Source organism: Protopterus annectens, chromosome 1.part0 (genome assembly GCF_019279795.1).
Source record: "Protopterus annectens isolate FY-2018-M chromosome 1.part0, PAN1.0, whole genome shotgun sequence".
Taxonomy (NCBI): domain Eukaryota; kingdom Metazoa; phylum Chordata; order Ceratodontiformes; family Protopteridae; genus Protopterus; species Protopterus annectens.
The window spans coordinates 158,257,105-158,274,655 of record NC_056725.1 but is presented as its reverse complement, the minus strand read 5'-3'; positions in this window follow the sequence as shown (position 1 = coordinate 158,274,655).

Sequence of the window (17,551 nt, the reverse complement as noted above, 5' to 3'; positions counted from 1 at the left end):
TGCAGAAGAAGTTTAGATCCCTAGACAGAGTATGCCTGATGCCATTTGACATGCTGATGTGCAGTAAATCCATCAGTAATGGGTCAGAGAATGTCTTGTATGCCAGACATAGGTCACCTGTTAGCAGTCTGTAGGATACCAAGTATAGCGACAGGGCTTTGAATCGGTCCATATAGGACATGTTGTTCATGTCATAATAGATAGTGGTCAAACTGACCTTGTTATAAAGGTCTAAATACTGTCTTCATTCTCTCCTTATCTGTTTCTGCAGTTCAAGAATTTTGAGTTATGTCCTGGTACAAAACTGACTTATTGCTTTGGGTGGTGAATGTTGGCTGAAACCTTGTGTAGCCATATTTAACCAGATTGAGAGATGAATGTCATAAATTTGGGATGATTATGCTTAAAACATGATAGCTGCAACAACAAGAAAAATAAAAAAAATAAATTCCAGATAACATTGCTGGTAATTTCTTTTAGAGAATCAAGTAAACTTAACTAAACTTTATCAGTTATGTTAAACAAAATGCTATATCCGGACACATCCCTGACATAGTAACATTCTGCATTGTTAACTGCTCACAAAGGGGTGCACATCAGACCCAAACAACTTTAGACCGATCCAAGAGGTTAACCAGTATTCTGTGTGAAATCATGCTGAGAATCATAATGGCACTTATTCAAAATGGCACGAGGCTTCTTTCTGTTAACCGTGGAACAGTTTGGTTTTGTTAAGGGGAGGGGGATCTTTTGGCTCATGTGTCAGTCTTTAAAGAGGACAAAGCAGCACTTGGTGAATGATCGGTACTGCATATTGCTTATCGTAGCCTTGCTAAGGTTTTAAACGCTATTCTGCATAAGGGAGTAACTGACAAAGCATTAAATGTAACTTCACATGTAAAATATTTGGTAAAACAGTGGTTACGCACCAGGCACAGTTTAAGGCAAAGGGATTACCACTTGTGACCCACAAAACCCTTTGCTGGAGCCACTACGTTTTATGCTATTCTCTGATTTGAAAGTCTGAGGTGGATTCTGCATCACCAAAGATGCTGACTTTTGCAAGTTGGGAAACATCATTTACTTCAGCTAAAGGTGCCCGAGTTCTCCAGGATGAACTACAGAAAATACAAACAATATATTACAGTAGTAATGAGCTATTCTTTTTTCTTTCTTGCTCCCACTGCTATCAGCTCCAGTTCAGACAATTGGCCCATTTGTTCCCCATCACCAAGATGAGGATCAACCAGGAAGGGCTGTTATTTACATATCTGTTAAGGGTGGTATAAGGATTTTCTGTTTTACCCTTTGTTCCATTCCCTATAAATGCCTGGCTAGAGGAGACATAGGGGAACATGTGATGGTCTGTCTGTGTTGGTCATCCCATAATTCTGCAAAGGAGGTTGCAGAAGCAAGCAGCCCAACCACCTCGACTCAAGCATGGGAAGTGGTTTCACTGGTTTGTACTTGAGAAATCATACTTTCTTTTGTGCTCCCCGAGTACCTGCTACACTCCCCACCCTTCTCCCATGAGAGGTGAGCAGGCATGCCCCTTCACTCCTCCCCCTCCCTGCATGGCTTCTCCACTGCTGGGACTGCTAATTGAAGCACAGTTGCCTGGGTTGCAGTGAAAGCTCCATCCCAGTGTGCCATGGATCCAAGCTAATGACTGTTTCTCTAATGTAAGATCATGCGGCATCATAAGATATGGCAGACTCTGCTAAAAATGATGAAACCAAAAAAAATGAAGTACAACCATCATAATAGATCTAGGAGCAATGGCAGACACCAATTTAAATAAGCTTTGACCAGTGTATATTTACCAAAGTAAGAAGAGCATATCCTGTAAGCCCATACATCTCTGAATGCAATGTCTGTTTTTTTCAGGAGATCGCTGTATCACGTTTTTGCTGATTTGACCTTGTATTGAATATAGTGATGCATTTTGTAACTTTCTAGTGCAGCAAATGAAGCAGTTTGAAAGATACAGTGATTACTTATTGCAGAGTTTATAACATTGGAGTATCTGAACGATTCAGAAAAGTTTCAGAAATTGCTGTATTCTGTTTGTTTTTGGTTAGTTTTTTTGTGATCCTTACCTGGTGTATAAGACAATGGCTGATACAGTTTAAGTTGAACGTCTATACCTAGAATATACTGCTTGGGTGAGCTAACACCAATTCGAAGAACCTAGTACTAAAAATAAATAAATATCAGTAATAGAAGATATTATATGGCATATACATACACAGCGATTTCCAAAGTTATGGAATGAGTCTTTGCAGTCAGAGAAAAGTCCATCATTAACTTCCTTCAAAAATAATTTTGCTATACTTATGGGAAGTTGAAAACATTAACATGACAGTAAAGCATTCTACCCCCTTGAAAGCCTTTAGGGTAGAAGCTTGGCATCTGGATATATAAAACAAAGCACTTTATGCAATACAGAACTGTCCTTTAGGTAGTGAAGCTGTTAAGACTGTCAGGAGAAAATTTTGTGGACACTAGCCTAAACACTATCGATAAAGTACCCTTCAATGTAGCTCATGTGAATGTATGATTCCACATGGAGCTGTCCAAAATACTGAAATGGGTATCTGCATCAGGAGATATGATTAAACAAGGGCAGAATGCATCTGAGTGCAAGAACTAGGTGCTGCTTTCAGATCTATTTGGATGACCATTTGTGATTTATGCCTGTAAGGACAAGAAGGGCTATTGTATCTATGACCCTTCAGTGCAGCATTAAGGGGGATGCTATACATCTTGGGTCTTGGCCATCCTTCAGATGAAACATTAAGGGTCCCGTCTTCCTAATTTGATAGCTTAGGTGGACCTAAATGATACAATGGCACCTGTTGATGATGAAGGGATATTTCCATGGTGATCTGACCAATTCCCTCTTCCATCATCTCCTACAGCTGTATAAATGCTCCATTGGGTCTTTCCTAAAACAGGTCATATGCATTTGCATATATATTTTATATACACCAGACACATCACACACATTTATGTAGAAAACTTATACAAAGAGTAACATAGAAGAGCGTTTCAGATTTCTTCCTGTTGGATGAATTGAGCCATATCCACAGAGCCTAAAAGACCTGACTGTACAGAGCTCTGATAACAGCAGCTCTGCTACCAGATTCCAGCATTACTTGTAATTGTTTTTCACTTCTAACATGTATATAAAAGGTTGCCAGTTTTGTCATAAAATGTCTTTCAGAAGCAGCATTCATGGTTTTGGCAATCCATCCTTGTTAGCACTTTGGAGACATTTGTTACATCAGTCTGAACGTTCTTAATTGTGTTCCAAAACAAGCAATTCATAAAGTCCTTTATCTGCAGCAGTAAAACTATTTCTTTTTATGAGTATTCCAAGCACCTGAGGTCTGTCATGTACTTCTGCTACCTAAAAACCTTCATTTGATGCTGTTACCCCCCCCCCCCCGAAGGGGGATTAGGGAGGCTCTTGGAATAGCAGAAAGTTGGTTACTTAAAAGCATTTCTAGCTATTTCCATTAAGTGCAGACGACCACATCCACATACTGTTTGATTCGTAGTGATCCTAGACACTGCCATTTGTTTTCCTGCTTTATTCAGTTTCAGAAATGTGAATAAAATACCTTGCAAGACGGACTCTTACTTCAGGCACAATTCCAGGACACCTGTTTGTCCTGATGGAAAACTAAAGCTGAGAAAAGAGGCAGTGCCATTGTATCATTATACGAGAAGTGATTGTCCTTTCATAAATTCTTTACATCACCCCACATTCCAAGATGAAAGTTCACTCTGAAGTTCGATTATGTATCCCAGCCATCCATGAACAAAAGAACTACCTGAATGGGAACTTTTGTTAGCACTTTTGTGATGGAGGAATTCAGATTACACGCTAAGTGTAGACCGTGCACTACAATAAATGACTAGGCTAAAAGCAGTTGTGGAGGATGTAATGGCAACATTTACCCGTCAGCCCTTTCTAGGCAGCTGCATTAAATTAATTACAACCTTTTCAAAATCCATGGAAAACGTGACAGCAGACAAAAAATTATGGCATTTGGTTTGAGATGAGCACAAATATTGCAATGGATATAACTCTGAATGCAGAAAAAATCCACTTGTTCACATCTCAGCGATTGCATTTCATATTAATGGTTGAGTATGCAGTTTTGAAACTTCAGAAAGGCAACATAAGCTAGTCAACAACACAATAGTCAGGCTAAAATAGACTGTATCCTTAACTTCATTGGAAGACAATGTGAGACTTTTAGGATTAAGTCTTTTATGGTGTTAGTGTGTCAATCTGTGCTTAACATTTGTTTCTGTTATGAAGATTACACATTAATTGCACTAGTAATATGTATCCTGACCCCTTTTGTTTAGCCTATACTGTTTGCTTTTTTTTTGGTCTTGCAAATTGCTGTTTTACAGCCTTATTACTCCATTTCATGGGGCAGAATAGCAAAAATATGATGAAATTAATTTAAAATGTCTGACATTAACAAGGGATAACAGAAACTCCCTTAAGCATGTATGCACCACACAAATCTATTGATAAATCTTCAGTGATAGAATTAAACTTCTGCCTGTGAGCGTGATGTGAGTTTTTGTAGAATGTGTTAAATTTATTAATACCAGAAAAAATGAATAGAAAGAAGGCCTCGAAGATTGTCCTGGTATAGCGGTGTCTGATGTGGTGGACTTGATGGTGCAGGAAAGGTAACAGTAAGAGTTCATTAGGCACAGGGCCTAATCTTTGTGCTGATCCAGCAAGATGATTCCTAAATTAAATAAAACTGCCAGAAAGCCCTTGCAGATGGGTATTGTGTGCTTCATTGTAGCTACAAGATCTGGTAGGCCCAACTATCATGGATCAGATGAGGACAAAGTTGGCACTTTAATTTCTGGATGTCCTCTTTCTACAGATCTACCTGATCATTGTCCCCCTTTCACATACCCCACCAGCGCCTGTGCTGTCCTGTTAGTTGCCTTTCTGATCCTACATTTTTTAGTTGTCATTGGTTTCATTACACAGAGAGTGCAAGAAGTCATTTTCCTTTACTGATTAACATTTGGCCTCCTGATGTGTTTTCCCTTCAAAGAAGCATTCCATGCTCAGGTTTCCAAGGACTCACTATCACATAAGTGTAGGTGTGCTTTTTTCTCTGCTGTCATCTTTAAGTACCTGTTCTGCACTTGCATCATACCTGCAGAGCCAGGCCTAGATACTCAAAACATTACTTGATACCCCTGCAAAGGACATGTGCTTCTTCTAAATTACACAGTGATTGGCCAAACTCTACAACTTGGCACACAAGAGAAATTTATCATCCAAAGAGGAAGTTGAACAAATTTCTAAATCTTTGAATCCTCATGTATCATTGTCTCTTCCCCTTACAATCTGATTGCCGTGAAGAGATGACTAAATCTGTGACTCTCTTCAGATGCTCAAGCCCTTAATAAAACCGATGAATGCAGAGCCCCACAGGATCACAGAGTGTTTCAGTAATCCATTTGGCAGAATCAGGAAGTTTTTCTGTCATTAGGATTACTGATCAGTTTATTTTCAGATTGTAGTTTAGGCTTGGTAGTGAGAGGACTTGGCTACTTTATGCACATACAATGGTTGTACTCACCCCTACTGCACCTCATAATCCCATTCCTGAATCTGAATGACAAAGTCATAGCTTTGTTTTATAGGTTCATAGGGTTGGTACTAGGCTATTGACCCTAGGGCCTATAAAAGCCTAGCCATAACAATTCCCTGGCTATTTCTTCCCACAATATTTACTTCCCTGGACCCCAGACCTCTCAACTGTCCCTGATTTTCAGGGACGTCCCTGATTCTGACTCCAATTTTATCTTTGTCCCTCTTAATCCCTCCTAAAACTGGTGACTTTTGGAGGAAAGTTGGTGAATTAAACTTAATGAATAATGGCAATAATTAAGAGGTGTAGATTTATTTTACCTCACAAAATGTACATTATTCATATGCTGTGATTCTGTGAATGTCTCAAGTTAATAGCACAAATATTTTAAAAGTGTCCCCGATTGTCCCTGATTTTTTCTGGCTTTGTCCCTGATTCTGCTGAAATTTATCCCTGATTTGTTGAGAGGTATGCTGGACCCCTGTCTAGCAAGGGTGACTGATATGATCCCCTGGGGTGAATTTCGTATCTCCCATCCAATCGTCAAGGTTCCTTTTGAAGAGGGCCAATGAGTATGTAGACCAGGTACATTGTTGGCTCAGTACACGCATGGAGTATGATACTTTTATCAGATACAGCTGGACTGATCATTCCTAGGGGCCCCTTCCTCTGCTCATACAATATTGGGATAACCTGTAAGAAATTTGAGAAATAATATTTTCTCTGTTGATGTTAATCTTTAGAGACCGTGTTGTCTTCATTCCCCAAATTTTTAATGTAATAGTCTTGCTTTGACACCTTTCCTTGTCCCCTTTGGACCACAAACAAACATACTCAAGGGAGCCTTGACAGTACTGAACTTGTTCCAGACACTGCAAATCATACTATAAAATCACAGTAATAGCAGCTACCCTTTTCTATCTCTGTAAACGTGTGGCTGCACACAGGCAAGGCTGTCTGCATGACTGTTACCAATGCCTCACGGTTTATGAATTCATGAACCAGACTGATGAATCTGGTTTCTTTGAATTTTGGTTTGACTTCTTGTTAAATGTTGTGTAGCATTCATGTTTGCCTTTCCTTTCCTACAGAAGTTGCATCTTTTGTGATGCGTGTCAACTGTACTACTTGTTTTCTACTGAAATGGGACAGTTTCATTTGTTGATTTTTGTGTACCCCCAGAGTTTTGATCAGCTATTTATATTAACTATCAGTTTTACTATCCCTAGTAAATGTTCTTGTTTTTTATTTGACAGAAATATACAACTAAATTGTTCAGCCCTGCTCCTGCATACAGTGTTTCATAAGGTGTGCATTTCAGCTTAGTATGTTTAGTATCATTTGTCATGGCCTTGAAAGCTTGCTGTTGTCAGCTTAGGAGTACTAGATGTGTCATTTCTGTTTACTCTGTTGCACTGAAATTCTGTACAGATTCCCCGGTTTCCAACAGAACATTGCTCACCATCATCCTCACTAAAATCACACATACTTGCACTACTGCTACAGTTATCGTCAATGTCTAGTCAATTCCAATCACATATCATTAATCCTCTCCTTTCCGATATCTAAACCCACCACAGTGAACATCTCGGAATTCAAGAACTTTGGAAAAAACAAACATATTAAAGCTATATGATAAGCTGGCAGTTTTACAAGATTTCTAGCCCACTTGCAGCCTCAGCTGTCAGTTTTGCCAATGAATTTTCCACACATCTAGCAAATGGCATAAATCAAGCAGCTCCAATCAGAATTGAATATACAGGGGAACATAAAAATGAGATATCTTGTTGGAGTGCCAGCATTAATTAGCTCTAAATATAATAAAAGAAAAAGTCCATTAAGGCCTGTAATAAATCAAAAGCTGGCCACATTAAGGATTCTGTTGAAAGGATCAGTAAAAATCAGAAAGATACCAGAATCAAACTGGAGCATGTATTAAAATTAGCATCCGAAGCCAAGGATAATCCTAAATCCTTTCTTAACTCTATCAGATGCTTAAGAAATAACAAACAGTAATGATCTGAATTAATTCATAATGGTCTTTCTATGCTGACCCAAAAGATTTTGTTAATATACTTGCAAATAAATTTAATGTTAACTTTACCCTTCTCAAAAAAAAAAAAAAAAGTTGTCAATGCTCTCCAATTTCCCTGATTCCCTTTCTGCCCCTATGGGAAATGCCCCAGCTACACTCTGTAAAGCTAAAAATACCACCTCTTTGGGCCCCAGCAACTGGTAGCATAATCAACATTGTCAGACATGCCCGGTCTGTACCCCCTCCTAAAACTCTTCAGTTATAGCCACGGTATGTTCCTGAGGTATGAAAGCTGGCTCCCTTCTGGTGTATAAAGCCGTAATAGTTCCTTGAATGATGATTATTTCAGTTCCTACCTTTACATAACTGTTCTGTGGCTGCACTTTTTGTACTTAAGCCATTTCATAAATTTACATATTTTTCTCTGGCTCCCAGTGCCTGTTGCTTACCATTTGATACACTCAGAAAACTAGTATCTCAACTTTAATAGCTGCCCTGCATTAAACTGGAGTTTTGGTATATTTTATTGCCTTACATTTGTGACTGAAATTTAGACTTCTGGGTACTAAATGTCTGTCTTGTCTGCATGACTGTTTCCTTTGAACTGCCATTAATTTGTTCTTGGTGGTTTGAAGTGTTCTTTTGGTCAGGCGGAGTTCTAAAACTTCAGAAGATATGTGTATGTGCTTAATTTTGCACTTGTGGAGTCTTTATTTCTTGGCCTCCACCCAGGCCTCTTTTCATGGCAAGGAGTGCTGCCCTAGTTGTCAGGACTCACTGCACAGATGAGTCTCCCAAAGTTGGTACAACTGTGTAACAGAATCATTACAATTGTATATCTGCCAGGGAGAACTCACCTGTGCAGGTACTTCCTCCTTTCATCTTTGAATCTGATTTGGAAGTCTGACATGATTGTACCACAGTTTGCTTTGTGTGTATTTCTTCTCTTAGGTTCATAGGTTGGTACTAGGCTATCTGCCCTAGGGCCTATACAAGCCTAGCCATAACAATTCCTTTGCTATTTCTTCCCAGAATATTTATTTCCCTGGTCCCCTGTCTAGCAGGCGACTGACGTGATCCCTGGGTTGAATTTCCTATCTCCCCATCCAATCGTCAAGGTTCCTTTTGAAGAGGGCCAAAGAGGCGATCAGCTTGACATGTATGGGCAGTCTATTCCAGAGTATGGGGAGTCTCTGGGTCAGGAACCTATCCCTCCAGCATGTTTTGTTCATTGTGATGATCAGGTTTAGATCCCTGGAGCGTGTGGCTCTGAGGGATTCTCCTTTGTTTTCTTCAGCAAGCCAAGCACTTAATGGCATTATATTTTGCAAATGCTCTGATCATATGGTTTTCCTTCAATTATGTATATTTTTCTGTCTTTCTGTATCGATCTGGCGGCATATTTTGTGTGCTTGTGGGTATTTCATTATGAAAAACTGATCATGTTGCCAGTCATCTGCTTATACTAACTAAAACATGAAGCCAGTGAGAGTATACAGTTTATGACCAGTGCGGACAAGCAGCAAGAAGCTGGGGGATGGCACTGCCAGTTAGAAACTTGTTGGAAAGCTACCCATGCTTTGTAAGGGGAGGTATCCTATGTATCAGAGTTAATGCACAGATGAGTTCCTCCTTATTGATATACTCCTATGGGCAGTACATCACTTCACTTTTATAGCCAATCACTTGCTTTACTACATCTTTGGATGTGTATTCTTTGGGAATATTTCATGTCTGTGTTGCTTCTACTGTCAGAATTACTGTTGCATGGTGGATTGATAGTGCTTTTTTGTTTGTTTTTGTTCTTTTAATGTTTTAACGTTTTTGCAAAAATTTGAAGAAATTCAACCCAACAACAAACAAACAAAAAATTTGCAGAGAGTAATTTACAAAGTTTTGTGTTTCTCAATCTGTTATTGTGAACAAATCAGACAAGATCATAACTTTAAATTCTGATATTTCTATAGTAACAGAGATAGTTTCATCCGGTATTGCAGAGAGTTAAGGCTGTGAGTTGTTAAACTGCTTCCTGTTGTCTAGGGCAATGTTTCTCAAACTTTTCTGATTGCGGCCCACCTGGAGAAAGCACATAACTCAGTGGCCTGTTAGCCCCTTCCATAAATCACATTTAAAGGTAGGTCATATTTCACCACCAGAGGTGAGCCTACAAATGCCACATCGAAGTTTTGATCTATCTTTTTAATTAATACACTCAGAGTACTGACACACGTAAAATCTCAATCCTAACACACTAATGAATTATTTTCCCCAGTAATCCCTTAATTAGTTTGTATTGTGTATGCACAAGCACTAAAATGAAACACTAAATTATTTTGCCCAGCTGTCACTTCAGCAGTCTGACCATGTATGCACAAGCACTTCCCTGATACACACGAATGAGTTATTTCCCCAAGCAACATTTTCATTACTATGTCCAAGTATACATGAGCACCAAAATGAAACATTCACCCAAGTGACCCCCTTTAGTAAAATGTTGAGGTATCCACAAGCACCAAAATGAAACATTTGCCCAAAAAAAAAAAACCCACAACAGTTTCTTGTTTATTAAAAATTGCTGCCCATTTGTATATAAACAGCAACATGAACGCACACATACCTAATAGGCATGCAGTCTCTGTGGAGCTCAAAGATTCACTGGCTTTAAATAACCTCCCCCAGGAGCGAGTGGACTGGACAAGTATTGCCGTACCAAATACAGACTTCCCTTTGCACCACAGCACAAACAGAATTGGTATGTTTATAAGATTTCTCCTTCGGCTTCTGGCAAGCTGCTGAATCTGTGCTGATTGGTTATCTCAGCTTGCAGTTGCAAGCTGAGATTAACCAATCAGCTTCAAGAAAGGAGGGATTCATGGGAGCACCACATCCAGACACCAGATAAAGCCCTTTATTTCGGGGAGGGGGGGTGGACAGGGAAGAGGCTAGATCAGAAAATTATTTATTATTAACTCTCGAGGCCTACTAGTGGGCTATGGACTGCACTTTGAGTAAGGTTGGTCTAGGGTCCATGGTGCAGGGTTTGATTCCTTCAGATCTATTTGCCTGCTGTGCGACTCTGAGCAAGTCACTTAATCACAGTGTTCTAGGTTTACCCCCTGAAAAGACACACTCGTATTTACGTCCAGTGGGTTTACCAGTTTAATAAATGAATTTTATAAAGTCCTCAATTGAAGTTTAGTTTTAATTTTTGATTGTATTAATTTTTTTTGATATAACAGTGGTAATGTTTAGAAATTTCATGAAAGGGGGAGTAATATGTTCCCAATTTCTCAAATTTTTTCCTTGCTAGTGATACTAGACACTAAAAAGGAGGAAAATGGAATGCATTCAAATATTGTGACATTACACAAAATTGTTTGGTTAGACTGTAACTGTTGGTTAAACTAAAATACCACAGTGTTTCCCATAAAGAGATTAGCAGAATCATTTACTTCAGGTGTAGTAGATTTGTGATAGCTTACCAGATATGTTTTTTTTCAGGATATATTGTATATTGTTGTTATTTTGTCACTCCAGAACATAGTTCCTCTTTATATATGTATTCAGTGTGCTTTCTAGTAAGGGTATTAACATAATTCAGTAAGAGAACTTTACTGAGATGTTTTATGCATTAAAAACAGCCTCTGTGAGGTAGCAGCACTTAGCAATTTTGTATTTACCTTTTGAATGTTACATCAGCAGTGGAAAAGTTCACCAGCAATGTATCATTAATAATTGGTTGATATCCCTGTCTTCCTTTGCATCTGTGTCATCACAGTCACTGTAAGAATTTGAGAGCTTTTCCCATCTTCTGTCAGTTTTCTCCTGCCATTTTTGATGGGGGGAAAAAACACGTTATTGTGTACCCCTTGTGGAGAAATCTTTAGTTTAGTCATTCCAGATGAGCAAATGTGGTCAGATAGTTTGCAGCCAGGGTGGAAACCCTATATATCTGTTCTTCATGGGCATGGACCATAATATTAAATTGTGATATGTGCAGGAATTTGTGTTTCTGCCTTCCCTAGTTGACTGAATTCTCTCAAGAGTTTTCTTTATGCTAAAAAGGTGCAGAATTAACTTTTAAGAGGTGCAGAGATGCATCTCCAAGGCACCAGAAATCCACCTTGCTGGCCATGGAATGTCTATTGACAGATGTCAGCACTTTTTTTCGCTGATCCCACTTACATTCCCAGGTTAATGTTCATAATCCATCCATCACTGTAAGACTTGTTGCAGGAGATTTAATGAAAGCCATATAGTTTTCTGCCACTGGTGGGTTATAGGACCAGCAACTCTCATCTCTTGCTAAGAAGATCATCCCAAGTTTTCAAACCTTGTTTCTTGCCTAAACTCCTGCACTTAACCATACTATGTCTATGTAATTTTCAAAACAACCCTCAGCAGATTTTTGTGTAGTGCTGAGTCAGTCATTTTGAATCTCCATCTCCAAATCCTGAAAGCCGTTAAGCTAGCAGGAATGTCTACAGAAAATGTAGCAGCCATTGAGCAATGACTGTGAGTGGTTGAGGTTTCCAAAAATAAATGACCTCTTCTGGTTTGTCAGAAAAATTGGGGGATGGAGATTTCTTCTTAAGCTTCTCCTTTCTCTTCTGTATCAATCTGTGGGACTCGCCAGTCATAGAATTAACTGTTTTGTTTCCCTGGCTGAGAACAAACAAGGCATTCCTGAGAGCATGCCCCTCCGTTTCTATGAGATAGCTGGTTGTTTAGTTTCTTTTATGATTCTGTAGGCTTGTTATGTTCACAGAATTGTAAGAATGAATGCTGTGAGTGGTATCGCAGCTTTTGAAGCCTTCCATTTAAATATATCGGTGACAGACATCTCTAAAGCATTGACCTGTTCACTGCTCACATGTTCATTAACTAAAGGCTAAACTGTTTTTTTTTTCCATCAGGAGAATGGAGTTTGGTGCCTTGGAGAGTTCAGTCATAGATTGTTCTCTTGTCAAACAAAAGCTGAAATTGTAATTGTACACAGCCCATCTGTACAGCTGCCATCACTTTTTCTAGTCACCACATGTCACATGGCTACATTTGGTGCCTCTCTACTGGACATGAGAGCTCACTTCAAGTCATACTGTTCAGAAAGCAGCTGTTGGTCTCAGCAAGAAGCAGATGTCCATAAAGTTCCTTTTACTTGAAGCAGTCTTGAAAACCTTAGAAATGTTTCTTTCATCTTGAGAGAAAATCTAATTTTAGTCTCCATGGACCTTGTGGTACCAATGTTTTTCATCGGTCAGTGGAGGCATCTTTTCATTTCCCTTCTTGCCAGGAGGAGATCAAATTGATCAAACTGTTGGAAATAGACAATGGAAAACATCTACCATCAGCAGTGCTCACTCTACTGCTTTAAAGGAGGAATTCCTCAGCTTTGTTTCTGTTATACACACTGTTCGCACACACACACATTTCAGACTTGAATCAACCCCTGAAGTACACCATTTTGTTATCTGTTCCAGAGATCTGTGTTTCTAAAGTTCTGCTTTCTTGCTTCAGTGTATTTGGTTATAGCTGTAGGGGCTTTATCTCTTATGTGCTTGGTGAGTTTGTCTACCTTTTCTAGTTCACCTTACACAGACTGACTTCTTCAGGTTGTTCAAGCAGTATTGGGAGGTGAGTCTTATAACCTGATACTGAGAGCAAGAGGTGTGTGTCTTCCTACCCCAGAAGATGTTGGTTTCCTGGCCACTTCCAAGCCTTTTAAACTTTATTGTAAGGATAAGTTTCACTTGTGCACCCTGTTTTTATGCTTCTGAAGCTGCACATGTGACTTATAAACATGTGGCCATAGCCAGATTTGACTTGTCTAAAGTAGTTTCACAGGTTCTTTGGATAGCTGTAGACAGATTACTGTGACAGCTTATTCTTGTAAGTAGGAATGCTGCACTGAAATGCCACTGAATGAGCCAGCTCTTCTTCATGCCCCAATGCAAATGTTCTGATTTTCCCTCTTTCCTGGTTAGAAGGTGGTCTTTATTATTACACTGTTTGGGTTTTCTTGTTGATTTCAGTCTGTTATAAACCAGTGAAGAATAGGCCAGTAGCCCAAATGAATCTCTGTTGTTTCCCAAGGCAAATACATCATTATGGACCATTAGTGTAAAACCGGCCCCTTATTACAGTTTGGATCCATTATTTTCTACTGAGTTCATGGCTTGGCTGGGGTGTAATTTAAGCTTTGACTTCACTGGCCTTCTGCAGTAGGCAACTGTTGGGATTTTATCTTCTGTTATCTTCATTTCAACAAACTTTAACATTCTCTTGCTTTTTCACTCCTAAGTTGGCATGTGGATTTGGAGCTTAACAGTCTTCATATGGAAGTTCCAATTTCTGTCTCTAACATATCAAAACTTTGCAAGTGTTCAGCCTTGGAAGACTGCATGAAACATAAATGCAAGCACCAGCACTTGATTCCAACATTCATTATTGAGAAGTTTCTATGTTCATTGCCTAAATACCAAGACTTTCCAAGTATTCTGCAGCTATCAAACCCCTAGCCAGACCCTCCCTCCAAAACATGGCCTATACTGCCTTGGAAAAAAGCATGAAACGTTAACACAAGTACCAGCACTTTAACTCAGCAAATTGCAGGAAATACTAGCAGAGGTTTGTGGTTAGAAATCAATGATAGCTGTAGATGTTGTCTAGCACTGGATGTGTCTCATGATCTATCTTAGGGCTGGAATAATTGGAGAAGGTCATATACTGGGGAGGATAGACATCAGTCTTAACCTCCTGTAAAGCAGCCTTAGTTCTCCGTGAGTTATGAGCAAAGAGGTGCCAACCTAATATCCTTTATCACATAACAGAAGTACAAAAGGCATGCCTTTTCCACCCATCTTTGGGATATGTCCCAGATTGTTGCCTATGTTTCAGGTGCAAAGTGGACAAGGATAAGACTTGTTGATTTCAGCTCCCAGATGTTAACTCCTCAGTTCCTGTTTTCCATAGGAAATCAGTAATGGTGAAGATTCTGTTTGTACATTGGCATTGTTTCCTTTATAAATTGATATGGATCATCCTAATAATTCTCTAAGTTATTTGTATAAAATACTGTGCTAAATGACCATTTGAAATACCACTTGAATGGTAACGTTTGTTACAGCTCTTACTCCCATTACCTTCAATATTTCACCTGTGTTTTTTTTTAATAAGTCTTGCTGTGCCATCACTATTAACAAAACCATTTAATAATGAAGTGATATAAAACTGCAAATTGTATAAATGGAAATAAATGCTACTCTACATTTGTGTAAAATAAGTATTACTGTACATACTGTATGTACATAATGCTGTTCATTCTGCATGATGTTCTCTGTGTATGTTAAATTTATATGTAAAGATTAATTCTATGGAGCATTTCTTCCTGGGTCTCCATTGAAAAGTTAACAAATGGAAATAAATGTATTTAATTTTCTCCACATTTGTGAGACCATAGGATCGGTATATCTTGTGGGGGTACAATCACCTGACAACTTATCACCTTGCATGTAGTGATGCCGCTAGTAGGGAAGGATCTTCCTCTTCCTCAGTATCATGGGAAGGTGATTCTGAGGACCCCAGAGTCAGATGCATTCAAAGATAATGAGATCTCCCCGTTAGTGTTGCGGCAGCTCAGATGACCCATCCATTGGTGAAGCAAAGAGCTTCAGGAAGTTCACTATGGATTAGTCTGTTTGCTCTCTCTTCTCCCAGAAATGCCTAAATTATCTGATACAGAAGAATGAGGAACTTTGTCATTCCCCTTTAGAAACTTGCCTTGAAGGACTGCGTGGAAGTATGTGTATGCAGCTTCCTTTATTCCAAAGTATGCTTCTATAAACTCCCAGCAGGGTGGAGAGACATACTGACCAAGCATTCTAAGGCAGATTTTAATGCTATCTGTTCAATGAAACGTATAGCTTACAGACCACAGCACCTTACCAGTCAAACTCTTGAGCAAGATGTCTTTCTTCTGCCACTGTTGGCCTGAGGGCCCTTAAATTGTGTATGTTACTGGTTTTAAATTGAGAGGCAATGGAAATGAGACCCTTGACTTCTGCAGTGGTGTTTCATGTAGCCCACCATACTGCCAATGGTGTTAGTTTTATGCAGTGGGAAGCTTAAGAAGTTGGTTGGCAAGATGGCATAATTTAGGTTTCCCTCCTTTAATTGTGAATTCAGACAGGCTGTTATGAATGCCACTTCTGTGGGGATGTGCTTTGTGGATGGGTCTCTCAGGATCTGACTGAGGAACTCCACAAGAGGAAACAGTCATTGACCATTGTGGAGACTCTTTGACACTTCCTGATGGTTTCTTCCAGGATAGCCCAGAGATCTAAGAATGATGACGCCTTCACTGAAGGAACCTCACTTGGTGGGCAAATCTCTGTTCTCAGGCTTTGCAGGATGAATCTCCAGAAAGTCCTAATTGCACCACTGTTTATTTCATATTGAGTTTGCCCTATACTGTAGAGCCATTATGGCTGAGTGGATTTCAGATGTGGTCTGAAATGACCATGTTTTAAAATTATTGGGTGCACCTACTAAAAGAAATATGCTCAGAGACTCAGAAAACAGGCCATCTCCTTAGATCTCTTGGAACAGCTCCAGAGGCTATAGTTTAAATGGACACAGAATGCCTTCCTCCTTCAGGAATAGACAAATTGTTTTACATTTTGTCTTTTTATGGTTCTGAATGGGACAGAACATTTCAGAGAGCACCTGATGTGCCAAATTCCATATTGTGACTGTTCAGGGTGCTTCAGTGGTCCATCTGGACATAAAGGTCACCTTTTTATAGCACACAAATGTCTGCAGCCCTTACATGATATTTCAGTTTAATGTAGATGGGATTTATTTTCAGCACAAGGTGATGGCACTTTTTGTACTTATGGTACTTACTGAAAAGCTAGCCGTAATGGCAGAGGCCTTGTAGAACGTACTGCAAGTGTTCCCTTTCCATGATAACTGGTTTATGGTGGCCCATCAAAGATCTCCCCTAATAGTGACTGTGGCTTGTATGTGTTTTGGTTCTTCAGTTCCCGGAGGTCTGTCTAAACTGGAAGAGATCCTCTTATTTTTAGCACAGAAGACTATACCCATCAGAGCAAAACTAGACCGTCTTCATTTCATATTCCTGTCCATGGAGAGGGCCCAGAAGGTTGGCATTTGATGAGGACCTAGAGGATCCAGGCTCAGATCCTTATTGTGCCTCTTGGTCTTTATGAAGGACACGTTCTTCACATTGCTCCTGGATATGAATGTTTTACTGTGTAATGAGACATCAGCGTCTACAAAGGCATTATGCCCTCTCATACTCGTAATTGGTGACAGACCCTTTTCACCAGACTCTAGAATGTTGGGCCATTCCCACCAGCCTAAATGTGTGCCTTCCTTTATTGAAGCAGAAAGCATCTTGGGTCTTGATGATAGATGATGTGCTGGCAGGATGAGGAGCTTAGGTGGTCTCTTTTCTTCTCTTATTCAGAGAAAGTGGATTTATTAGGAGAGGAGTTTCACATAAACCAGCTAAACTACAAACAATGTTCCTTACCTTAAAAGATAAAAAAGAGAACTGAGACCACATCCCTTCCTTGTCTTGCTGAACAGACTGAGGTGTGAAATATGAGCAAGCACAGCGGGCCATGCTCATAAAATTATGCAGGGAGAGAATGCATGTCTGGTAATAGGTTATAAACAAGGACAACCACCACCATTTCACAATTCTGAGTGTCATCAGAAAGGGCATAAAAAAATTGAGAGACTGGAAGCTACATCCCTATAGTCAGTATCATACAGATTCTTTAGGACTGATCTGTTTCTCACATATATGGCAATAAGGGATCAAATAGTCCAAGAACTTTCA